General features: G+C 48.8%; 2 long non-coding RNA genes across 2 annotated transcripts in view; both read right to left on the reverse strand.

The window, feature by feature from the left end:
- Positions 1-8,170: 8,170 nt before the first annotated feature.
- Positions 8,171-10,322, reverse strand: LOC138745270 (uncharacterized). Its single transcript, XR_011346120.1, has 3 exons — positions 10,168-10,322; positions 8,842-9,031; positions 8,171-8,246 (listed from the first exon to the last, which is right to left on the reverse strand). It is a non-coding gene; the product is annotated as an uncharacterized lncRNA (long non-coding RNA).
- Positions 10,323-12,557: 2,235 nt separating this feature from the next.
- Positions 12,558-14,054, reverse strand: part of LOC138745276 (uncharacterized) — a 342,228-nt gene continuing 340,731 nt past the window's right edge. The window contains exon 4 of the long non-coding RNA XR_011346126.1: positions 12,558-12,588. This is a non-coding gene — a long non-coding RNA (uncharacterized lncRNA). The remainder of the gene's footprint in view (positions 12,589-14,054) is intronic.

A 14,054-nucleotide genomic window follows, 5' to 3' on the forward strand; every position in this document is an offset into this window, starting at 1 on the left:
AACAGAGACGTAGTCCGCCGCGATCTCTAAGGAGACAAGAGATGGAAGAAAAGAGCCGTGCTCCAAGAAGGAATGGTTGTAATGGTGACTCGGCAGTTGGAGCTGATTAAAAGAAGAGTTGTTCTTTTTTTTAATGTTTTTTTTTTAAAAAAGGAATATTAAATAATGATGATGTTAGTTTAAGATGAAGTGAGAGTTGGGGGAGAGAACTGGATGGGCACTATTTCCTGAAAGTCATCTGCTATGTGTGAGTTATCTCACACCCATTTTTTTTGGGAGTTACCGCATTGCGCGGTTTAGACGGGAGGGGGTATTTTTAACCTCCTACCTGTTTTTTTTTTCCTTTTTTTGTATTATTAGATTAAAGAGTTAAGGGTTTTCTTTTGTGTTTATAAAAAAAAGCATAAGAAAGTATTTGATTGTTTAAAAAACTAAATATTCATGTGGTTTTTTTTGTAAAGTTTATTCAGTAGATAAGGAATATTTGAAATTTAAATGTGAATGGGATGGATAAGTTTTTTTTAATATTTTTTCTTTAACTTTAAGGTGAAAGGAGTGGTAATTCTGGTGTATATTATTTTGCTATTTTAGTTATAGAACGAAGGGAATAATGGTGAAAGTTATAAATTGAATTGTACAATTCTTAATGAGGCTTGAATTTTGTTTGTGGCTTATGCTCTATTTGTTGAAGATATAGATTTTGTTGTAGATGTGTTTTTATTATTTGGATATCTGAATTTTAACGTAATGATTGGGGATATTTAAATGTGGTATTGGAGCTTTTATTGGGTAATTATTCAAGGTTAAAAGGGAAAAATGGTGGAAGAGTACCAAATTTGAATTGTACAATGTTTAATGAGGTTGGAATTTTGTTTTAAGATGGCGGTTTATGTGACTAATATGATGATAGATGTGAAGTTAGTTGATATTTGGTGAAGGTTTATCTCTATAGAGAAAGTTTTATTTTTCATCTTTTTTTTTCTCATGCTACAATTTTTTTAAAGAATTGATTATTGTTTAAGAATTTTTGATAGACAATATTACTAATTTTACTAATTTTTTATATTACGTTTGAGTTAATAATATGTTTCATCTTAACTCCATTAAATATATGCATTTAAGTTTGATTTAAATATGTTTTTTAAGTCTGATATCTTAGTATTAATTACTTTTCTTTTTGTTAGTATTTTAATCGGTTATGTTTTTGTTTTTTTTTTGTAAGTGGGTTTTTTTCTCACATATATTATTAACTTTATTAATTCTTCACTCTTTATTTTGGGGGGAAGGGGGGTTGGACTAATTTGAGTTGGGTTTTTAATGTGTAATAATTATTGGGGAGGGTATAGTTTATTTAGATCACTCATACTGTAGTGTAATTTTATTATTTTGTTCTTAATTTTTAAAATGTAATTCTATATGTTATTCATGTTATAAAATCTTAAATAAAGTTTAAAAACAAAAAAATGATGTCAGCCACTACCGGTATGAATTGGTGATAAAAATTAATCGTACCAGTGAATTCTTGCAGTCCCTTCATTATGTGGGGTTTGAGGAAGCACTTAACAAACTCTACCTTTTCAAGCAGGGTTTAGTTCCGTGCCTGTTGATTTGACCCCCAAGGAAGTCGAACGTTTCCAACCTGAACTAGCACTTAGCAAGGTTTATATAGTAAGTCCAAATTCCCGCAGCCAGGCGCACAGTCACATTAGACGGTCTCTGTTTAGCTTCATTGCCACCACTTTGACATCTTGTGGTTACTGCCACCCTCTGCTGTTGGAGAATATCCTCCTTGGTCTCAGCCCCTCAATGTAACTAAGAACCCCTAAAATGCCCCTAATGTTTTGGCCTTCATCACTACTCCTGGCAAGGCATTCTTGACACCCACAACTCTGGGTAAAAGAAAATACCCCTGATATCTCCCCTAAATCTTCCTCCCTTTGCTTTAGACAGATGTCTTCTAGTGTTTGCTACTCCCATCTGGGTTTCAGGCAAACTGAAGGACATCTTTCACCGAGTTTCTGGTTTTCCAGCAGTTCTGGATGTCTGTCTCTGGATGCTCTGCTCCGTGGCCACCCCGCAGTATCCCATCAAGTCCTGGAGTCTCTGTGTCAGCAATGCTCTGCTGACCACTGCCTGACAGACTTGTGGTCAAAAGTGTTTGTCTATGAAACCGTTCCCAGGAAGGTAAAGGGGCAAAGTCCTGCTGACTGGAACATTGTGCAGCACCAGGGCCAGGCCAATCTTTTGCAACACCTGAGCCAGGTAGAACCTCAGCACATAGCAGCATTTGATGCCCTTGAACTTTGGTTGCAAGCACAGCCACACACAATTATGGCCATGCTGGTTACACCCTTGTCCCCATTGATTGACGATGTACACGGTCCTTCTCCAGACGCTATCCATTTTGGACCCCCACATGAATAGGAAATTTGTTTTGGGAATTGACAGGGTGGTGGTGTGGGGATGGGCCAAACCTGGCCCACGTGCAGCAGGACCGAAAGTTCCTTGCACATTGCACCTGATAATCAGGTTTTACCCGAATGACAGAGATGGGTATCTCTGTGGTTCTCCCTGTCTCCTGGACCTGGGGGTCTTTGTACTGCTCCCCATCTCCTTAAGTTGGTGCTTTGTTCTCCATCACCCCCACAAGAAATCCAAGACCCCTGGATGGGGGGCAGAGGCGCAGAGAGATCAGTGAGAACACGGGTAGTTTCAACAGGGTGGGGTCCATCCAGGCGCCTGATAACAGGAGGAACCAAGTGGGAAGGAGGATGCAGGGCATTCGATAGCAGGACATTGCGAGAGAGTGGATTCCTCGAACTCTTGAGGGGAGAAGGAGCTGGTCGATCCATCGGTTTAGGTGGGGCAGGGTATAGACATGGCAGCTGACTGGAATTGTCAGCGGGTTACTGAGACCTGGGAAAGGAGGGGAAGGAGGGTGCAGTAGTGTTCTGAGAGTGCTGAGGGAGAGGCAACATGGGTGCCACCTCAAGGCAACGGTCCCCTGATTGTTTGCAGGGATGGGCTCTGTAAATAGACTCATAGATATCCAGCACAGAGCATCTTTGTCGCCTTGCCATCAGGAAGGAGATATGGAGGAATAAAAGCAGAGCAGCCAGGGAGGGAAATAGCTTCTTCCCACAGGCCGTGCGATTGACAAGGCAACATGAGCTGGATGGGAGCTAAGAATGAAAAGGGTGAGAGGAATATGGACTGATTACAACAGCTCAGCTAGCAGGAGAGAGGGACTGAAGGGCCTGTTTCTGTTTTGTCTATCTGGACCAGCCTTTTGAGTTCAAGCTTTAAAAAACCCAATCATTTTTAAATTTAATATCAACGGTACAGAATGAATCAAGAGACAAGATGTCTGTCCAGCAGCAAGCGTCGAAGGCACTTCCTGAAACGGAGGCTCTGAAACCACAGGGAGGTTCTGGATGGAAAGAGGCCCAGCTTCTTCTGGAAGGAGGAGAGGAGAGGCAGGGGAAATGTGGGGGAAGGGAAGGGGAGGGGAGGGGCGGGGCTAGGGATGCCGTCCACCGTTCACCTCCCCTTTCCTCTACCCCGTTCCCCTCCCCTTTCCACTGCCCGTTCCCCTCCCACATCCCCTCCCCCCTTCCCTTTCCCAGTTCCCGTCCCCCGCTCGCCTCCCCCATTCCCCTCCCCCTTCGCTTCCTCCTACTCCTAACCCTAACCCCTAACAAAATCCTAAGCCTAACCTTAACACTACCGATACCCCCTACCACCACTCCACATCCCCTAACTCTACCCCCACCACGTCCACTAACCCTAACTTTATCCCTACGCCTATGCCGCCCCCTAACCCCAACCCTAATGCTACCCACCATCCCCTAACCCTAAACCTCACTCCTCCTCTACCCCCTGCTCCTACTCCCTTCCCCTATACCTAACACAAGCCCACTTCCCCGAACTATAAACCTAACCATAAACCAAGATATAGCCCTACCCCATGTCTCCTAACACTAACCCTAACTCTACCCAACTTCCCCAACCCTAAACTAAACCCTACCCCTATCCCTTACAACCTACCCCCTTCCCCTAACCATACCTCCTACCCCTTCCCCATACCCGCACCCCCTACAACTACCCACTTCCCCTAACCATACCTCCTACCCCTTCCCCATATCCGCACCCCCTACAACTAACCCCTACCCTATCCCTTACAACCTACCCCCTTCCCCTAACCCTACCTACTACCCCTTCCCCATACCCGCACCCCCTACCACTACCCCTACCCTATCCCTTACAACCTACCCACTTCCCCTAACCCTACCTCCTACCCCTTCCCCATCCCCGCACCCCCTACCACTACCCCCTACCCTACCCCTTACCACAACCCCTACCCTTACCCCCTTCCACTACCCCCTTTCTCCTACCCCCTTCCCCTCCCCCTCCTTCCCCTAGGTTAGGGGTAGGAAGGGGAAAGGGGAGGGGAAGGGGAGGAGGAGAAGGGGAGGGGAAGGGGGAGGGTTAGGGCAGGGGATGGGGAGGGGAAGGGGAGGGGGAAAGGGGAAGGGAAGGGCGGAGGGGAAGGGGGAGGTGAAGAGTGGAGGGCTGGGGTTAGGGCATAGGTGTGAGGGCAGGGGAAGGGGAAGGTGAGTGGGAGGGGGTTGGGATGGAGGAGGGGTAGAGGAGAAGAGGGGAAGTGGGTGAAGGGACATGGAAGTGGCAGGGAATGGGGTTGGCAGGGCCAGAGGGAGAAGGGGAGGGGTTCAGGCCATCATGATGTTGTCCGTCCTCTGTTCAGCTGGGATGCGAGGTTCTTCTGGACTCGTGTCTTGTCTCTAAGATCGCTCCTTCTCCTGGGAAGAGAAATACGAGTGATAGAGATACTATCTCTGAGGCCTGATCACAATGACTTTGGAGGGTCCCAACTCTTCCCCCATAATCCCCCCTACCCCTGAACACTGGAGCCTTTCCCCTTCCTCTGCTTTACCTGAGAAAGTGTGTTTTGGCGAAAACCACGATCTCTCTCTGCAGAGCTCAGAGCAACGTGTGTCCATCAGGCAACACCGTGGTTCTCCACGATATGGCAGCAAGATGCTAGACAATCATGGATGGATTAGTCGAGACCGTTCAGCTGATCCAGCTGAACCTACCCCACAACAATGTTACCCTCCCCTCCCTCACACCAGTACCCTCCATTTTTCTTTAATTCCTGTCCATATTAAAATCCTTTTCATGCCTTTTTTGGACCAGCCTCCGCTAGTACCCCGACAATGCATTCCAGCCACCCACTACATTCTGTGTGAATAAAATGTACCCCTCACGTCTTGCATAAATTTCCCTCAGCTCACCTTATTTAGACGTCCTCTGGTATTCTCGACCCAGGAATGCACACAATATTCCATGTGTGGTCTGACGAGAATTTTATACATCTGCAACGATACCTCTCGGTTTTTGAACTCAATCCCCTCACTCCTGAAGGCCAGCACACAATACACAATCTTAAACTCCCTCTCAATTTGCACAGCAACCTTGAGTGATATATGGAGCAGGATCTAAATATTTCTCTGTCCTGCACACTGTTCATAATCCTGCCATTAACCAAGTGCTCTGCCCACACATTCTTGTAATCCGCATTCAATAAAGATATTGGTCTATATGAAGCTACTTTTAATGGGTCTCCAACCTTCTTTGGAATAACTGTTATTCGTGCCCTTGAAAATTACTCTGGAAATAAACCTGGACCAGTTGCTTATTTAAGTACATCTGATTTACAGGATTGAACTCCATCTCTCACTTCTCTGCAAACTGGATGACCTATGACAACCTTCTACACTGTCTACAACATCTCTACCTCTGTGTCATCCCCTGACGTACCCACCCTTCCACTCCCATCATCATTCATAAAAATCACAAAGAGCAGGGGTCCCAGAGCAGATCCCTTTGGAGCGCCACTAATCATTGTTCCATCTACTACTACCCTCTGTTTTCTGCAGACAAGCCAATTCTGAATCCACACAGCCAAGGCTCCATGGTTCCCATGCCTCCGGACATTCTGAATGAGGTCACCGTGGGGACCTTGTCAAGCACCTTACTAAAATCCTCGTGCAGCACATACAGACCTTGACCTTCATCTATTTCCTTTGACACCTCCTCGAAAAACTCAATTTGACTCGTGAAGCAGGACCTGCTCCTCACAAAACTATCCATGAGTTTGCCCAGCATGTTTGGGCATTGCCCTCGGCCCCAGAATCTGCAGACGTCCTGGCCAGTCCCTCCCTTACCCCTTCCCAGAGCTTCCGCATCCATTAGAACATCAAGCATTGCTGCCCAGTACAGGCCCTTTGGCCCATAAAGGCTGTACTGACCTTTGTAAATGTTCTCCACAACCTTTACCTGTACCACACCCATAGGAACATAGGAAGTGGGAAAAGGAGTAGGACAAAAATGGCCTATCGAGCCTGCTCCGCCATTCAATACGATCATGGCTGATCTAATTTATGACCTAACTTGACCTACCCTGCCTTCTCGCCATATCCCCAAATTCCTCTATCATGTAAAAATTCTGTTCCCTTACATCCACATGCTCGTCTCAGAGACTTTTATATGTACCTATTCTACCAACCGCTACCACTTTCTCCGGTGACGCATTCAAAGCTCTCACAACTCTCTGCATAAAAAAAATCTCCCCTCACCTGAAGCGGATGCTCTCTGAGATTTGCACCTGACACTTTGGGAAAGGTTTCTGGCTGTTCATCCCATCTAAGCCCCCCACAATCTTATTTAGAATAAGTTATTAAGCTGTGGAAGGGGCAAGTTGGGAGAGGGAGGAGTGGAGAGAGCTGGTGGGGGAGGGGTGAGAGCTGATGGGGAGGGGACAAGGCCGTGTTGGGGAGAGGGATCAGGACCGCGTTGAGGTGGTGAACGGACAGACAGGGGTGGATCTACCTGCCGAAATAAAGGAGCAATAAGAAGGCCATCTCGGGATCTACCAGCATCTTCTGGGGCTTGATGTCTCAATGGAAAACCCCCTGAGGATGGAAGTAGGCCATGCTCTGCTACAGCTGGTACATGAACATCTGGCAACACAACGATATAACATGACCCACTCTGCCTCCACACTGGCCGGGTCTATAACCTGAGGGTAAGGGGAGGTGGGTGAAAGGCCCCTCCCTGCCAATCAACATCCATCCTCATCATCCTCTCCACCCCTCTCCCCTCACTACCCTTTCTCTCCTCACCAATACCCATTGAGACCCTCATGCACCCTTCATCGATATCCAGTCCCCAGCGAGACTCAGCCAGTAAACTCCTTCATATCCTCCAACCCCACCATCCAAGCTTGCCCCAGTGGACAACTTGACCACCCAGACCCACAACCACCTTGATGTAGATCATGGGAATGGGCTGCTTGGCCTTGTTGAAGTGCTGGGCCATGCAGTGAACCGTCTCGGGAACATAGTCCAGACCCAGATTCAAATAAACCTCCTCTTTCTCTTGGACACAATACAAAAATGTCAGCTGGATTTACCTTCCAACACCCAGTGCGTCTCCCAACTGGAGTGGCAGCCCCTCCTGCTCTCTGTAGGCCTGATGCCCCCACTGCTCAACACAACATTGCATGAATCCAAGGGCTCAGCGAGCAGAGCGTCAACAGGCCGTAGTGGACCCATCCGCTGCCCCATCAATCGGCGTCTGGTGAGACTGCACAAAATGTGCAGCTCTGACTGCCCTCCCTCGTGAGGCAAGGATTCACCGGGAGAGAAAAACCATTGACCTTTCGAGATGACAAATGTTTGCAGCCGGGTGTTGGCTGGGGTCGAACATGTGGAGGCTGAGTTGTTGGGATGATTCAGAGCAGGCGTTGATTTGGAAGGGCACCAAAAGGTTCTGGGGAAGTGAGTTATGGGGGAAAATACATTCGTGAAATGAATTGGGGAAACAGACTGGAGGGGCTGAGTGGCCGAATTTGGCGACCTTGTCTTGTGGTCTTGCTGCTGTCTGGAGTTGAAATGGCAAGAGGTCATGAGTTAATGGGTGAGGAGCAGGGCAGCCAGCGTCAAAGAGTCGGCACTGCTCAGAGGGGCAGGATGGAGGCAACAGAGAGGCTGCAGCGAGACAGATCGATTGAAGGAATGGGGAAGGTAGCAGCAAATGAAATGCATCAGAGTGGGGGTGGGGTGGGTGCAGGTGGATCTTACCTTGACTACAGAGGAGTAGAAGTTGAGAAGAGGGACGATGATGGTGTGATCCAACTTTCGCACGATCTGCAGTTTGCGGTTCTATGGCGAGAGAGGAACATCAGCAAGGCTGGGCGATGGGTCGGGGCCCTGAGGGGCGACTTGTCCAAGTTGAGGGGGGAGGTGGGGAGGAGATTCGTCAAGAGGTCAGAGGTGGAGAACTCCGAGGGAGGCCGAAGTGGGGGACTTGTCGAGAGTCAGTGGGGGGGACTTTTCGTGTCGCTAGAGTGGGGACTCGTCATGGGGTTCAATGAAGTATCATTTCAGTTTTTATGATTGTTTTCCCAGCTTCTACTAAACAATTAATTTGCAGAAAATCTCTGATATTTGCCAGGTGTGTGTGTGTGTGTGTGTGTGTGTGTGTGTGTGTGTGTGTGGGGTGGGGGTTGTGTGTGGGGAGGGGGGGTGCTGTTGTGGGTTTGTGTGACTTTCTCTGTTTCCAAACCCATGGCTGCTTAGGTCTCTGTCAGATGCTCCTCTTTCCACCCACCCTTCAAAAATGTGTTTGGGTTGTTTGTCAATTGGGTGTAATTGTGTGAAACGGGCTCAAGTGTCGCAAGGGCCTGTGAACGTGCTGTAGGCCCTAAAGTTAAATATCAGGGTTTTCCATTTCCACACAACTGCTCCTCCCCCTCACCTTGAATCTCTTGTCTTGCAAGATCTTCTTGATGGCAATCAGCTCTCCGGAGTCCACCAGCCTTGCCTGGTACACCACACCGAAAGATCCATTGTCGATGATTTTATTATCTGTCCAGGACACCACCTTGGGGACGTTGGGTCCATGACACGGTGTGGCCACCTCTGTTGTGACCTTATTGACTTGTCCTCTGGGGCAGAAACAGCAGCATTTACACACCCAGAGGGTACACAACAGGTCATTTATCCCAACCCAGCCTTGCTGTCCAAGTTAGTCTCTACCCCTCCCTCTAACTCCCTTCCAAGGGTCACCAAAATGTCAGAATTGATCCTCTGGTGGTTCGTTCCAGCCTCTCAGTAGAAATATTGCCACCCCAGGTCCCTCTTTGATCACTCTCCTCAGATTGAGGCCAGTTCCGCAGCCGTTCACTTTGTCTACAACCTTCGCTCCATGGGAGGATCGGGTCATCCTTGACCTTCAGCACGTCCCGGGGAGATGAACCACTCTGAACCCTACCACGTGTTTAGCAGAAGCCCTCCACATTCCCAGAAGCTCAGCAACACCGTGATCTTCCATGATGCAAGCGAGACCTCGTCGCCTGAGGGAGCAGGTGGTGCGGAGAGAGCCCCACTCTTCACCGCTCAACTCTGTTGGGTCCGCCGCAGCAGAAACACTTTCTAGCACCTTGATCCAGGTCCACTGGGGGAAAGAATCCTATCCCGGTTGGGGGGGGTGTGGGGGGTGTATGCACGTGTGGAAGGGATCTTGTAACCACGGGGTGGGGGGGGGGGAGGTGGCGGGTGGAGGAGCGGTCCTGTCATTCAGTGGACAGATCCCATTCCAGGTGGAGGGGGAGCTCTGTCCCATTTCTGTTGAAAGGTCTGCCTTCCATCCCCCTCGCAACTTCTCTTCTCCCTCAGACACCTCACACTCTCCCCTGCCCCGATTCCTCTACCACACTCTCATCCCCCACCCAACACCACCCCCATGGTTTCCCCAGTGCCTTCCGTCCTCTCGCACCCCATCCCCCCAGCTCAACCCTATGTCCCCTACCTCTGATCCAATCTCCCTTGACATTAGCCTGTGTTGCAACCCCGTTCCTTCGTTCTCCCCTCCACTCCTACAGACCCCATCCCTGTATCCCCTCACATGCCATTGTTCTCCCCTCCCCAGTCCCCTCCAGCTGCCTCATAAAGTGCCCTGCACTCAGGATGGGGAGAGGGGATTAAATGCAGCCTCCATTCTCTCCGCCCACTCTGGGTGAAGGATGGTGCCAGAGGAGGCTCTGTCCCAGTAGGGGAGCCTGTAACAGGCTCTTTATCTCACCCATGGGTGCAGGGTGATTCCAAACACAACCCTGTTGATCAGAGGGTCCCTGGGATGAGACAGCGTCCTACTCCGACACGTGGGCCAGAATCCCCTTCCAGGAGAGGCATTTATCTCTTGTTGCTGTGCCATGGCACGACTCAGCTATGGCTGCCCCATGCAGTGACATCATCACCCCCTCTGTGTCATCATCTCCCCCCTCTGTGACACCTCCCCTCTCTGTAACACCACTAGTGTAATGGGCAGGGACATCCAACCATTTAAATCCTCCTCAATTTCCCCAAGCAAGGGGAGAATAATTCAGCTGGTCTAAATTACTCGTTGTTATCTATTCTAACTCCTAGATATTTGATCCCATTTTGCCTCCACATTTGTTGACTATTTTCTTGACATTGGCTCTAATCCCCCTTCCTAAGTGACATGATTTTGCACATATCCCAAAAGAACTTATACCCAGAGATCTGCCCATAGTCCACCAGCGTGGAGCACAACTTGGGCAATGAGTGTGTCGGGTCTGTCAGATATATCAGAACAACTTCTGCAAATAAATTGATTTCATGCTCTTCCTGTCCTGTTCTGAAACCTTTAATGCCTTAATCCTGGCACATGGCCTCAGCTAATCGCTCCATGGCCACTACAAACTCACTCACTGGGGGAGTGGGGAGGGAGTCAGACCTTGATTGGCATGCCTGTTGGCTACCTCTGTCCCTCTCATCTCGACATCAGTGGCTCAGGTTGGGAGAGTCTGTGCTGGCTCCTGCAGTGCACAGCAGCACTGCTGGACCTCCTTTCTCTCCTTATTTTCCTGGGCCCTCTCCAAATCTTTCCTTTCTATGATCTCACATTGGTTTCTCAGGAGAAACACTGGCAGTCAAAAGGCACCCTCTGATTCCCCTTAGATTTTGGGAACCCCGACTTCTTGAAGTGGGACAACACGTGGTGACCTATTTTCTCAAGATGTGGATCCAGGAGCTTGGACCAGTCTACCAGTTTGCCGTGGTCCGCCAGCATGCTTGCCAAGCTCCCCAACCCTGCACTCTCGTCAGTCCACCCGCAGATCTTGTTCTCCCTGCCTGCATTAGATTTCCTGTCCCGATTCCAAAGCAACTCCACTGCTGCTGTGTTCAGTCGGAACTCGAAGGACCCTGCTCACTGCACCAATTATTATGTGTGTGAAACAGATTCGAGTGTTCCCAAGGGTGGCGAATTAGAACACAGTTGTCTTTTATTGACACATGTAGTGAAGTCGCACGAGGAGTAAAAGACACACACAGACACAACCTCGCCGGATTAATCGATACACTTGCAACCACTCATGGATAGAAAACTTGACAATCAACTTGTCACATACGATACCTTGAACAGGTCATTCATTCACTCATTGATCTTGGATGCCTGTGGGTGGTAGGGGATATGCAGGTGGCCCCAAAAACTTGGAATCACCACCCATTTCTGGTCAGACGTTACCCGATAGGGTATTCCACATATGGAGCACGCTTAAATGGTGCTTGGTCGGCCCGCTGGCAGGACATCCGAGTATGTGCTGACCATCGTGAAAACATATCACTTTTTATTTTGGCAGGGGAGAGGCCTGATATGGTCAATTTATCAGACTTGGCCAACTCCCGAACCCCAGCGAAAGTGGCCCTTGGTTTTAATTGCTGACAAATAGGGCATTTGGCCATCACAGTTCTTGCAACATCATGAGACCCCCAGATCCTCTGTCCATCATAGTGCCCCCATATGCCCACATTTATGATGCACCAATGCTGCCAAGGGTCCAGGGTCTCTCTGCTTGGGGAAAATAGTGGCAGAGCATATTCGACCTAACCCGAGCCCACATCTCCTAACCCTAAACCTAACTGTACCTCTACCCATCCCTGACCCTTATCTTAATTCTACCCACCTTCCCCAACCCTAAGCTAAACCCTACCCCTATCCTCTACACCTACCCCCTTCCCCTAACCCTACCCCATACCCGCACCCCCTACCACTACCCCATTACCTACCCCTACCCTCTTACTACCCCCCTTCTCCTACCTCCTTCCCCTATCACTCCTTCCCCTATGTTAGGGGTAGGAAGGGAAGGGGAGTGGAAGGGGAGGAGGGGAAGGGTAGGAGGCGAAGGGGAGGAGGAAAGGAGAGTGGAAGGGGAGGTGAAGGGAGGAGGGCTAAGTTTAGGGCATAGGTGTGAGGGTAGGTGAAAGGGAAGGTGAGTGGGAGGGGATTGGAATGGAGGAGAGGTAGGGGAGAAATGGGAGGGGAAGTGGGTGAAGGGATATGGAAGAGGTGGTGAATAGAGTTGGCAGGGCCAGAGGGAGAAGGGGAGGGGTTCAGGCCATCATGATGTTGTCTGTCCTCTGTTCAGCTGCAATGCAATGTTCTTCTGGACGTGTCTTGTCTCTGAGATCGCTCCTTCTCCTGGGAAGAAAATACGAGTGATAGAGATGCCGTCTCCGAGGCCTGATCATGATGACTATGGGGGGCCCCAACTCCTCCCCCATCACCCCCTCCCTACCCCTGCACACTAGGGCCTTTCCCTTCCTCTGCTTTACCTGAGGAAGTGTGTTATGGAGAAAACCACAATCTATATCTGCAGAGCTCAGAGTACCGTGTCTCCATCAGGCAACACCCTGGTTCACCACGACATGGCAGCAAGATGCTGGACAAATCATGGATGGATCAGTCGAGTCCCTTCAGCTGACCCATCTGAACCTACCCCACAACAATATTACTCTTCCCTCCCTCTCACCAGTACCTTCTGTTTTTCTTTTATTCCTGTCCCTATATTAAAATATTTTTCATGCCTTTTTTGGATGAGCCTCCACTACTACCCCTGGCAATGTATTCCAGCCATCCACTACATTCTGTGTGAATAAAATATCCCCCTCACATCTTGTCTAAAGTTCCCTCATCTCACCTTATTTAGACGTTCACTGGTATTCTCGCCCCAGGAATGCACACAATATTCCAAGTGTGGTCTGACTAGAATTTTGTACATCTGCAGCGTTACCTCTCAGTTCTTGAACTCAATCCCCTGACTCCTGAATGCCAGCACACAATACACCATCTTAAACTCCCTCTCAATTTGCACAGCAACCTTGAGCGATTTATGGAGCAGGATATAAATATATCTCAGTCCTGCACACTGTTCATAATCCTGCCATTAACCAAGTGCTCTGCCCTCACATTCTTGTAATCCGCATTAAATAAAGATATTGGTCTATATGAAGCTAATTTTAATGGGTCTCCAACCTTCTTTGGAATAACTTTTATTCGTGCCCTTGAAAATGACTTTGGAAATTAACCTGTACCAGTTGCTTGATTAAGTACATCTGTATTTACAGGATTCAACTCCATCTGTCACTTCTCTGCAAACTGGATGACCTATGACAACCTTCTACACTGTCTACAACATCTCTACCTCTGTGTGATCCCCTGACGTACCCACCCTTCCACTCCCATCATCATTCATAAAAATCACAAAGATGAGGGGTCCCAGAGTAGATCCATTTGGAGAGCCACTAGTCATTGTTCCATCTACTACTACCCTCTGTTTACTGCAGACAAGCCAATTCTGAATCCACACAGCCAAGGCTCCATGGATCCCATGCCTACCGACGTTGTGAATGAGGGCACCATGACGACCTTGTAGCACCTTACTAAAATCCACGTGCAGCACATACAGACCTTGACCTTCATCTATTTCCTTTGACACCTTCTCGAAATACTCAATTTGACTCGTGATGCAGGACCTGCTCCTCACAAAACTATCCATGAGTTTCCCCAGCATGTTTGTGCATTGCCCTCGGACCCAGCATCTGCAGACTTCCTGGCCAGTCCCTCCCTTACCCCTTCCCAGAGCTTCCGCATCCATTACAACATTA

Source organism: Narcine bancroftii, chromosome 11 (assembly GCF_036971445.1).
Source record: "Narcine bancroftii isolate sNarBan1 chromosome 11, sNarBan1.hap1, whole genome shotgun sequence".
Classification (NCBI taxonomy): Eukaryota; Metazoa; Chordata; class Chondrichthyes; order Torpediniformes; family Narcinidae; genus Narcine; species Narcine bancroftii.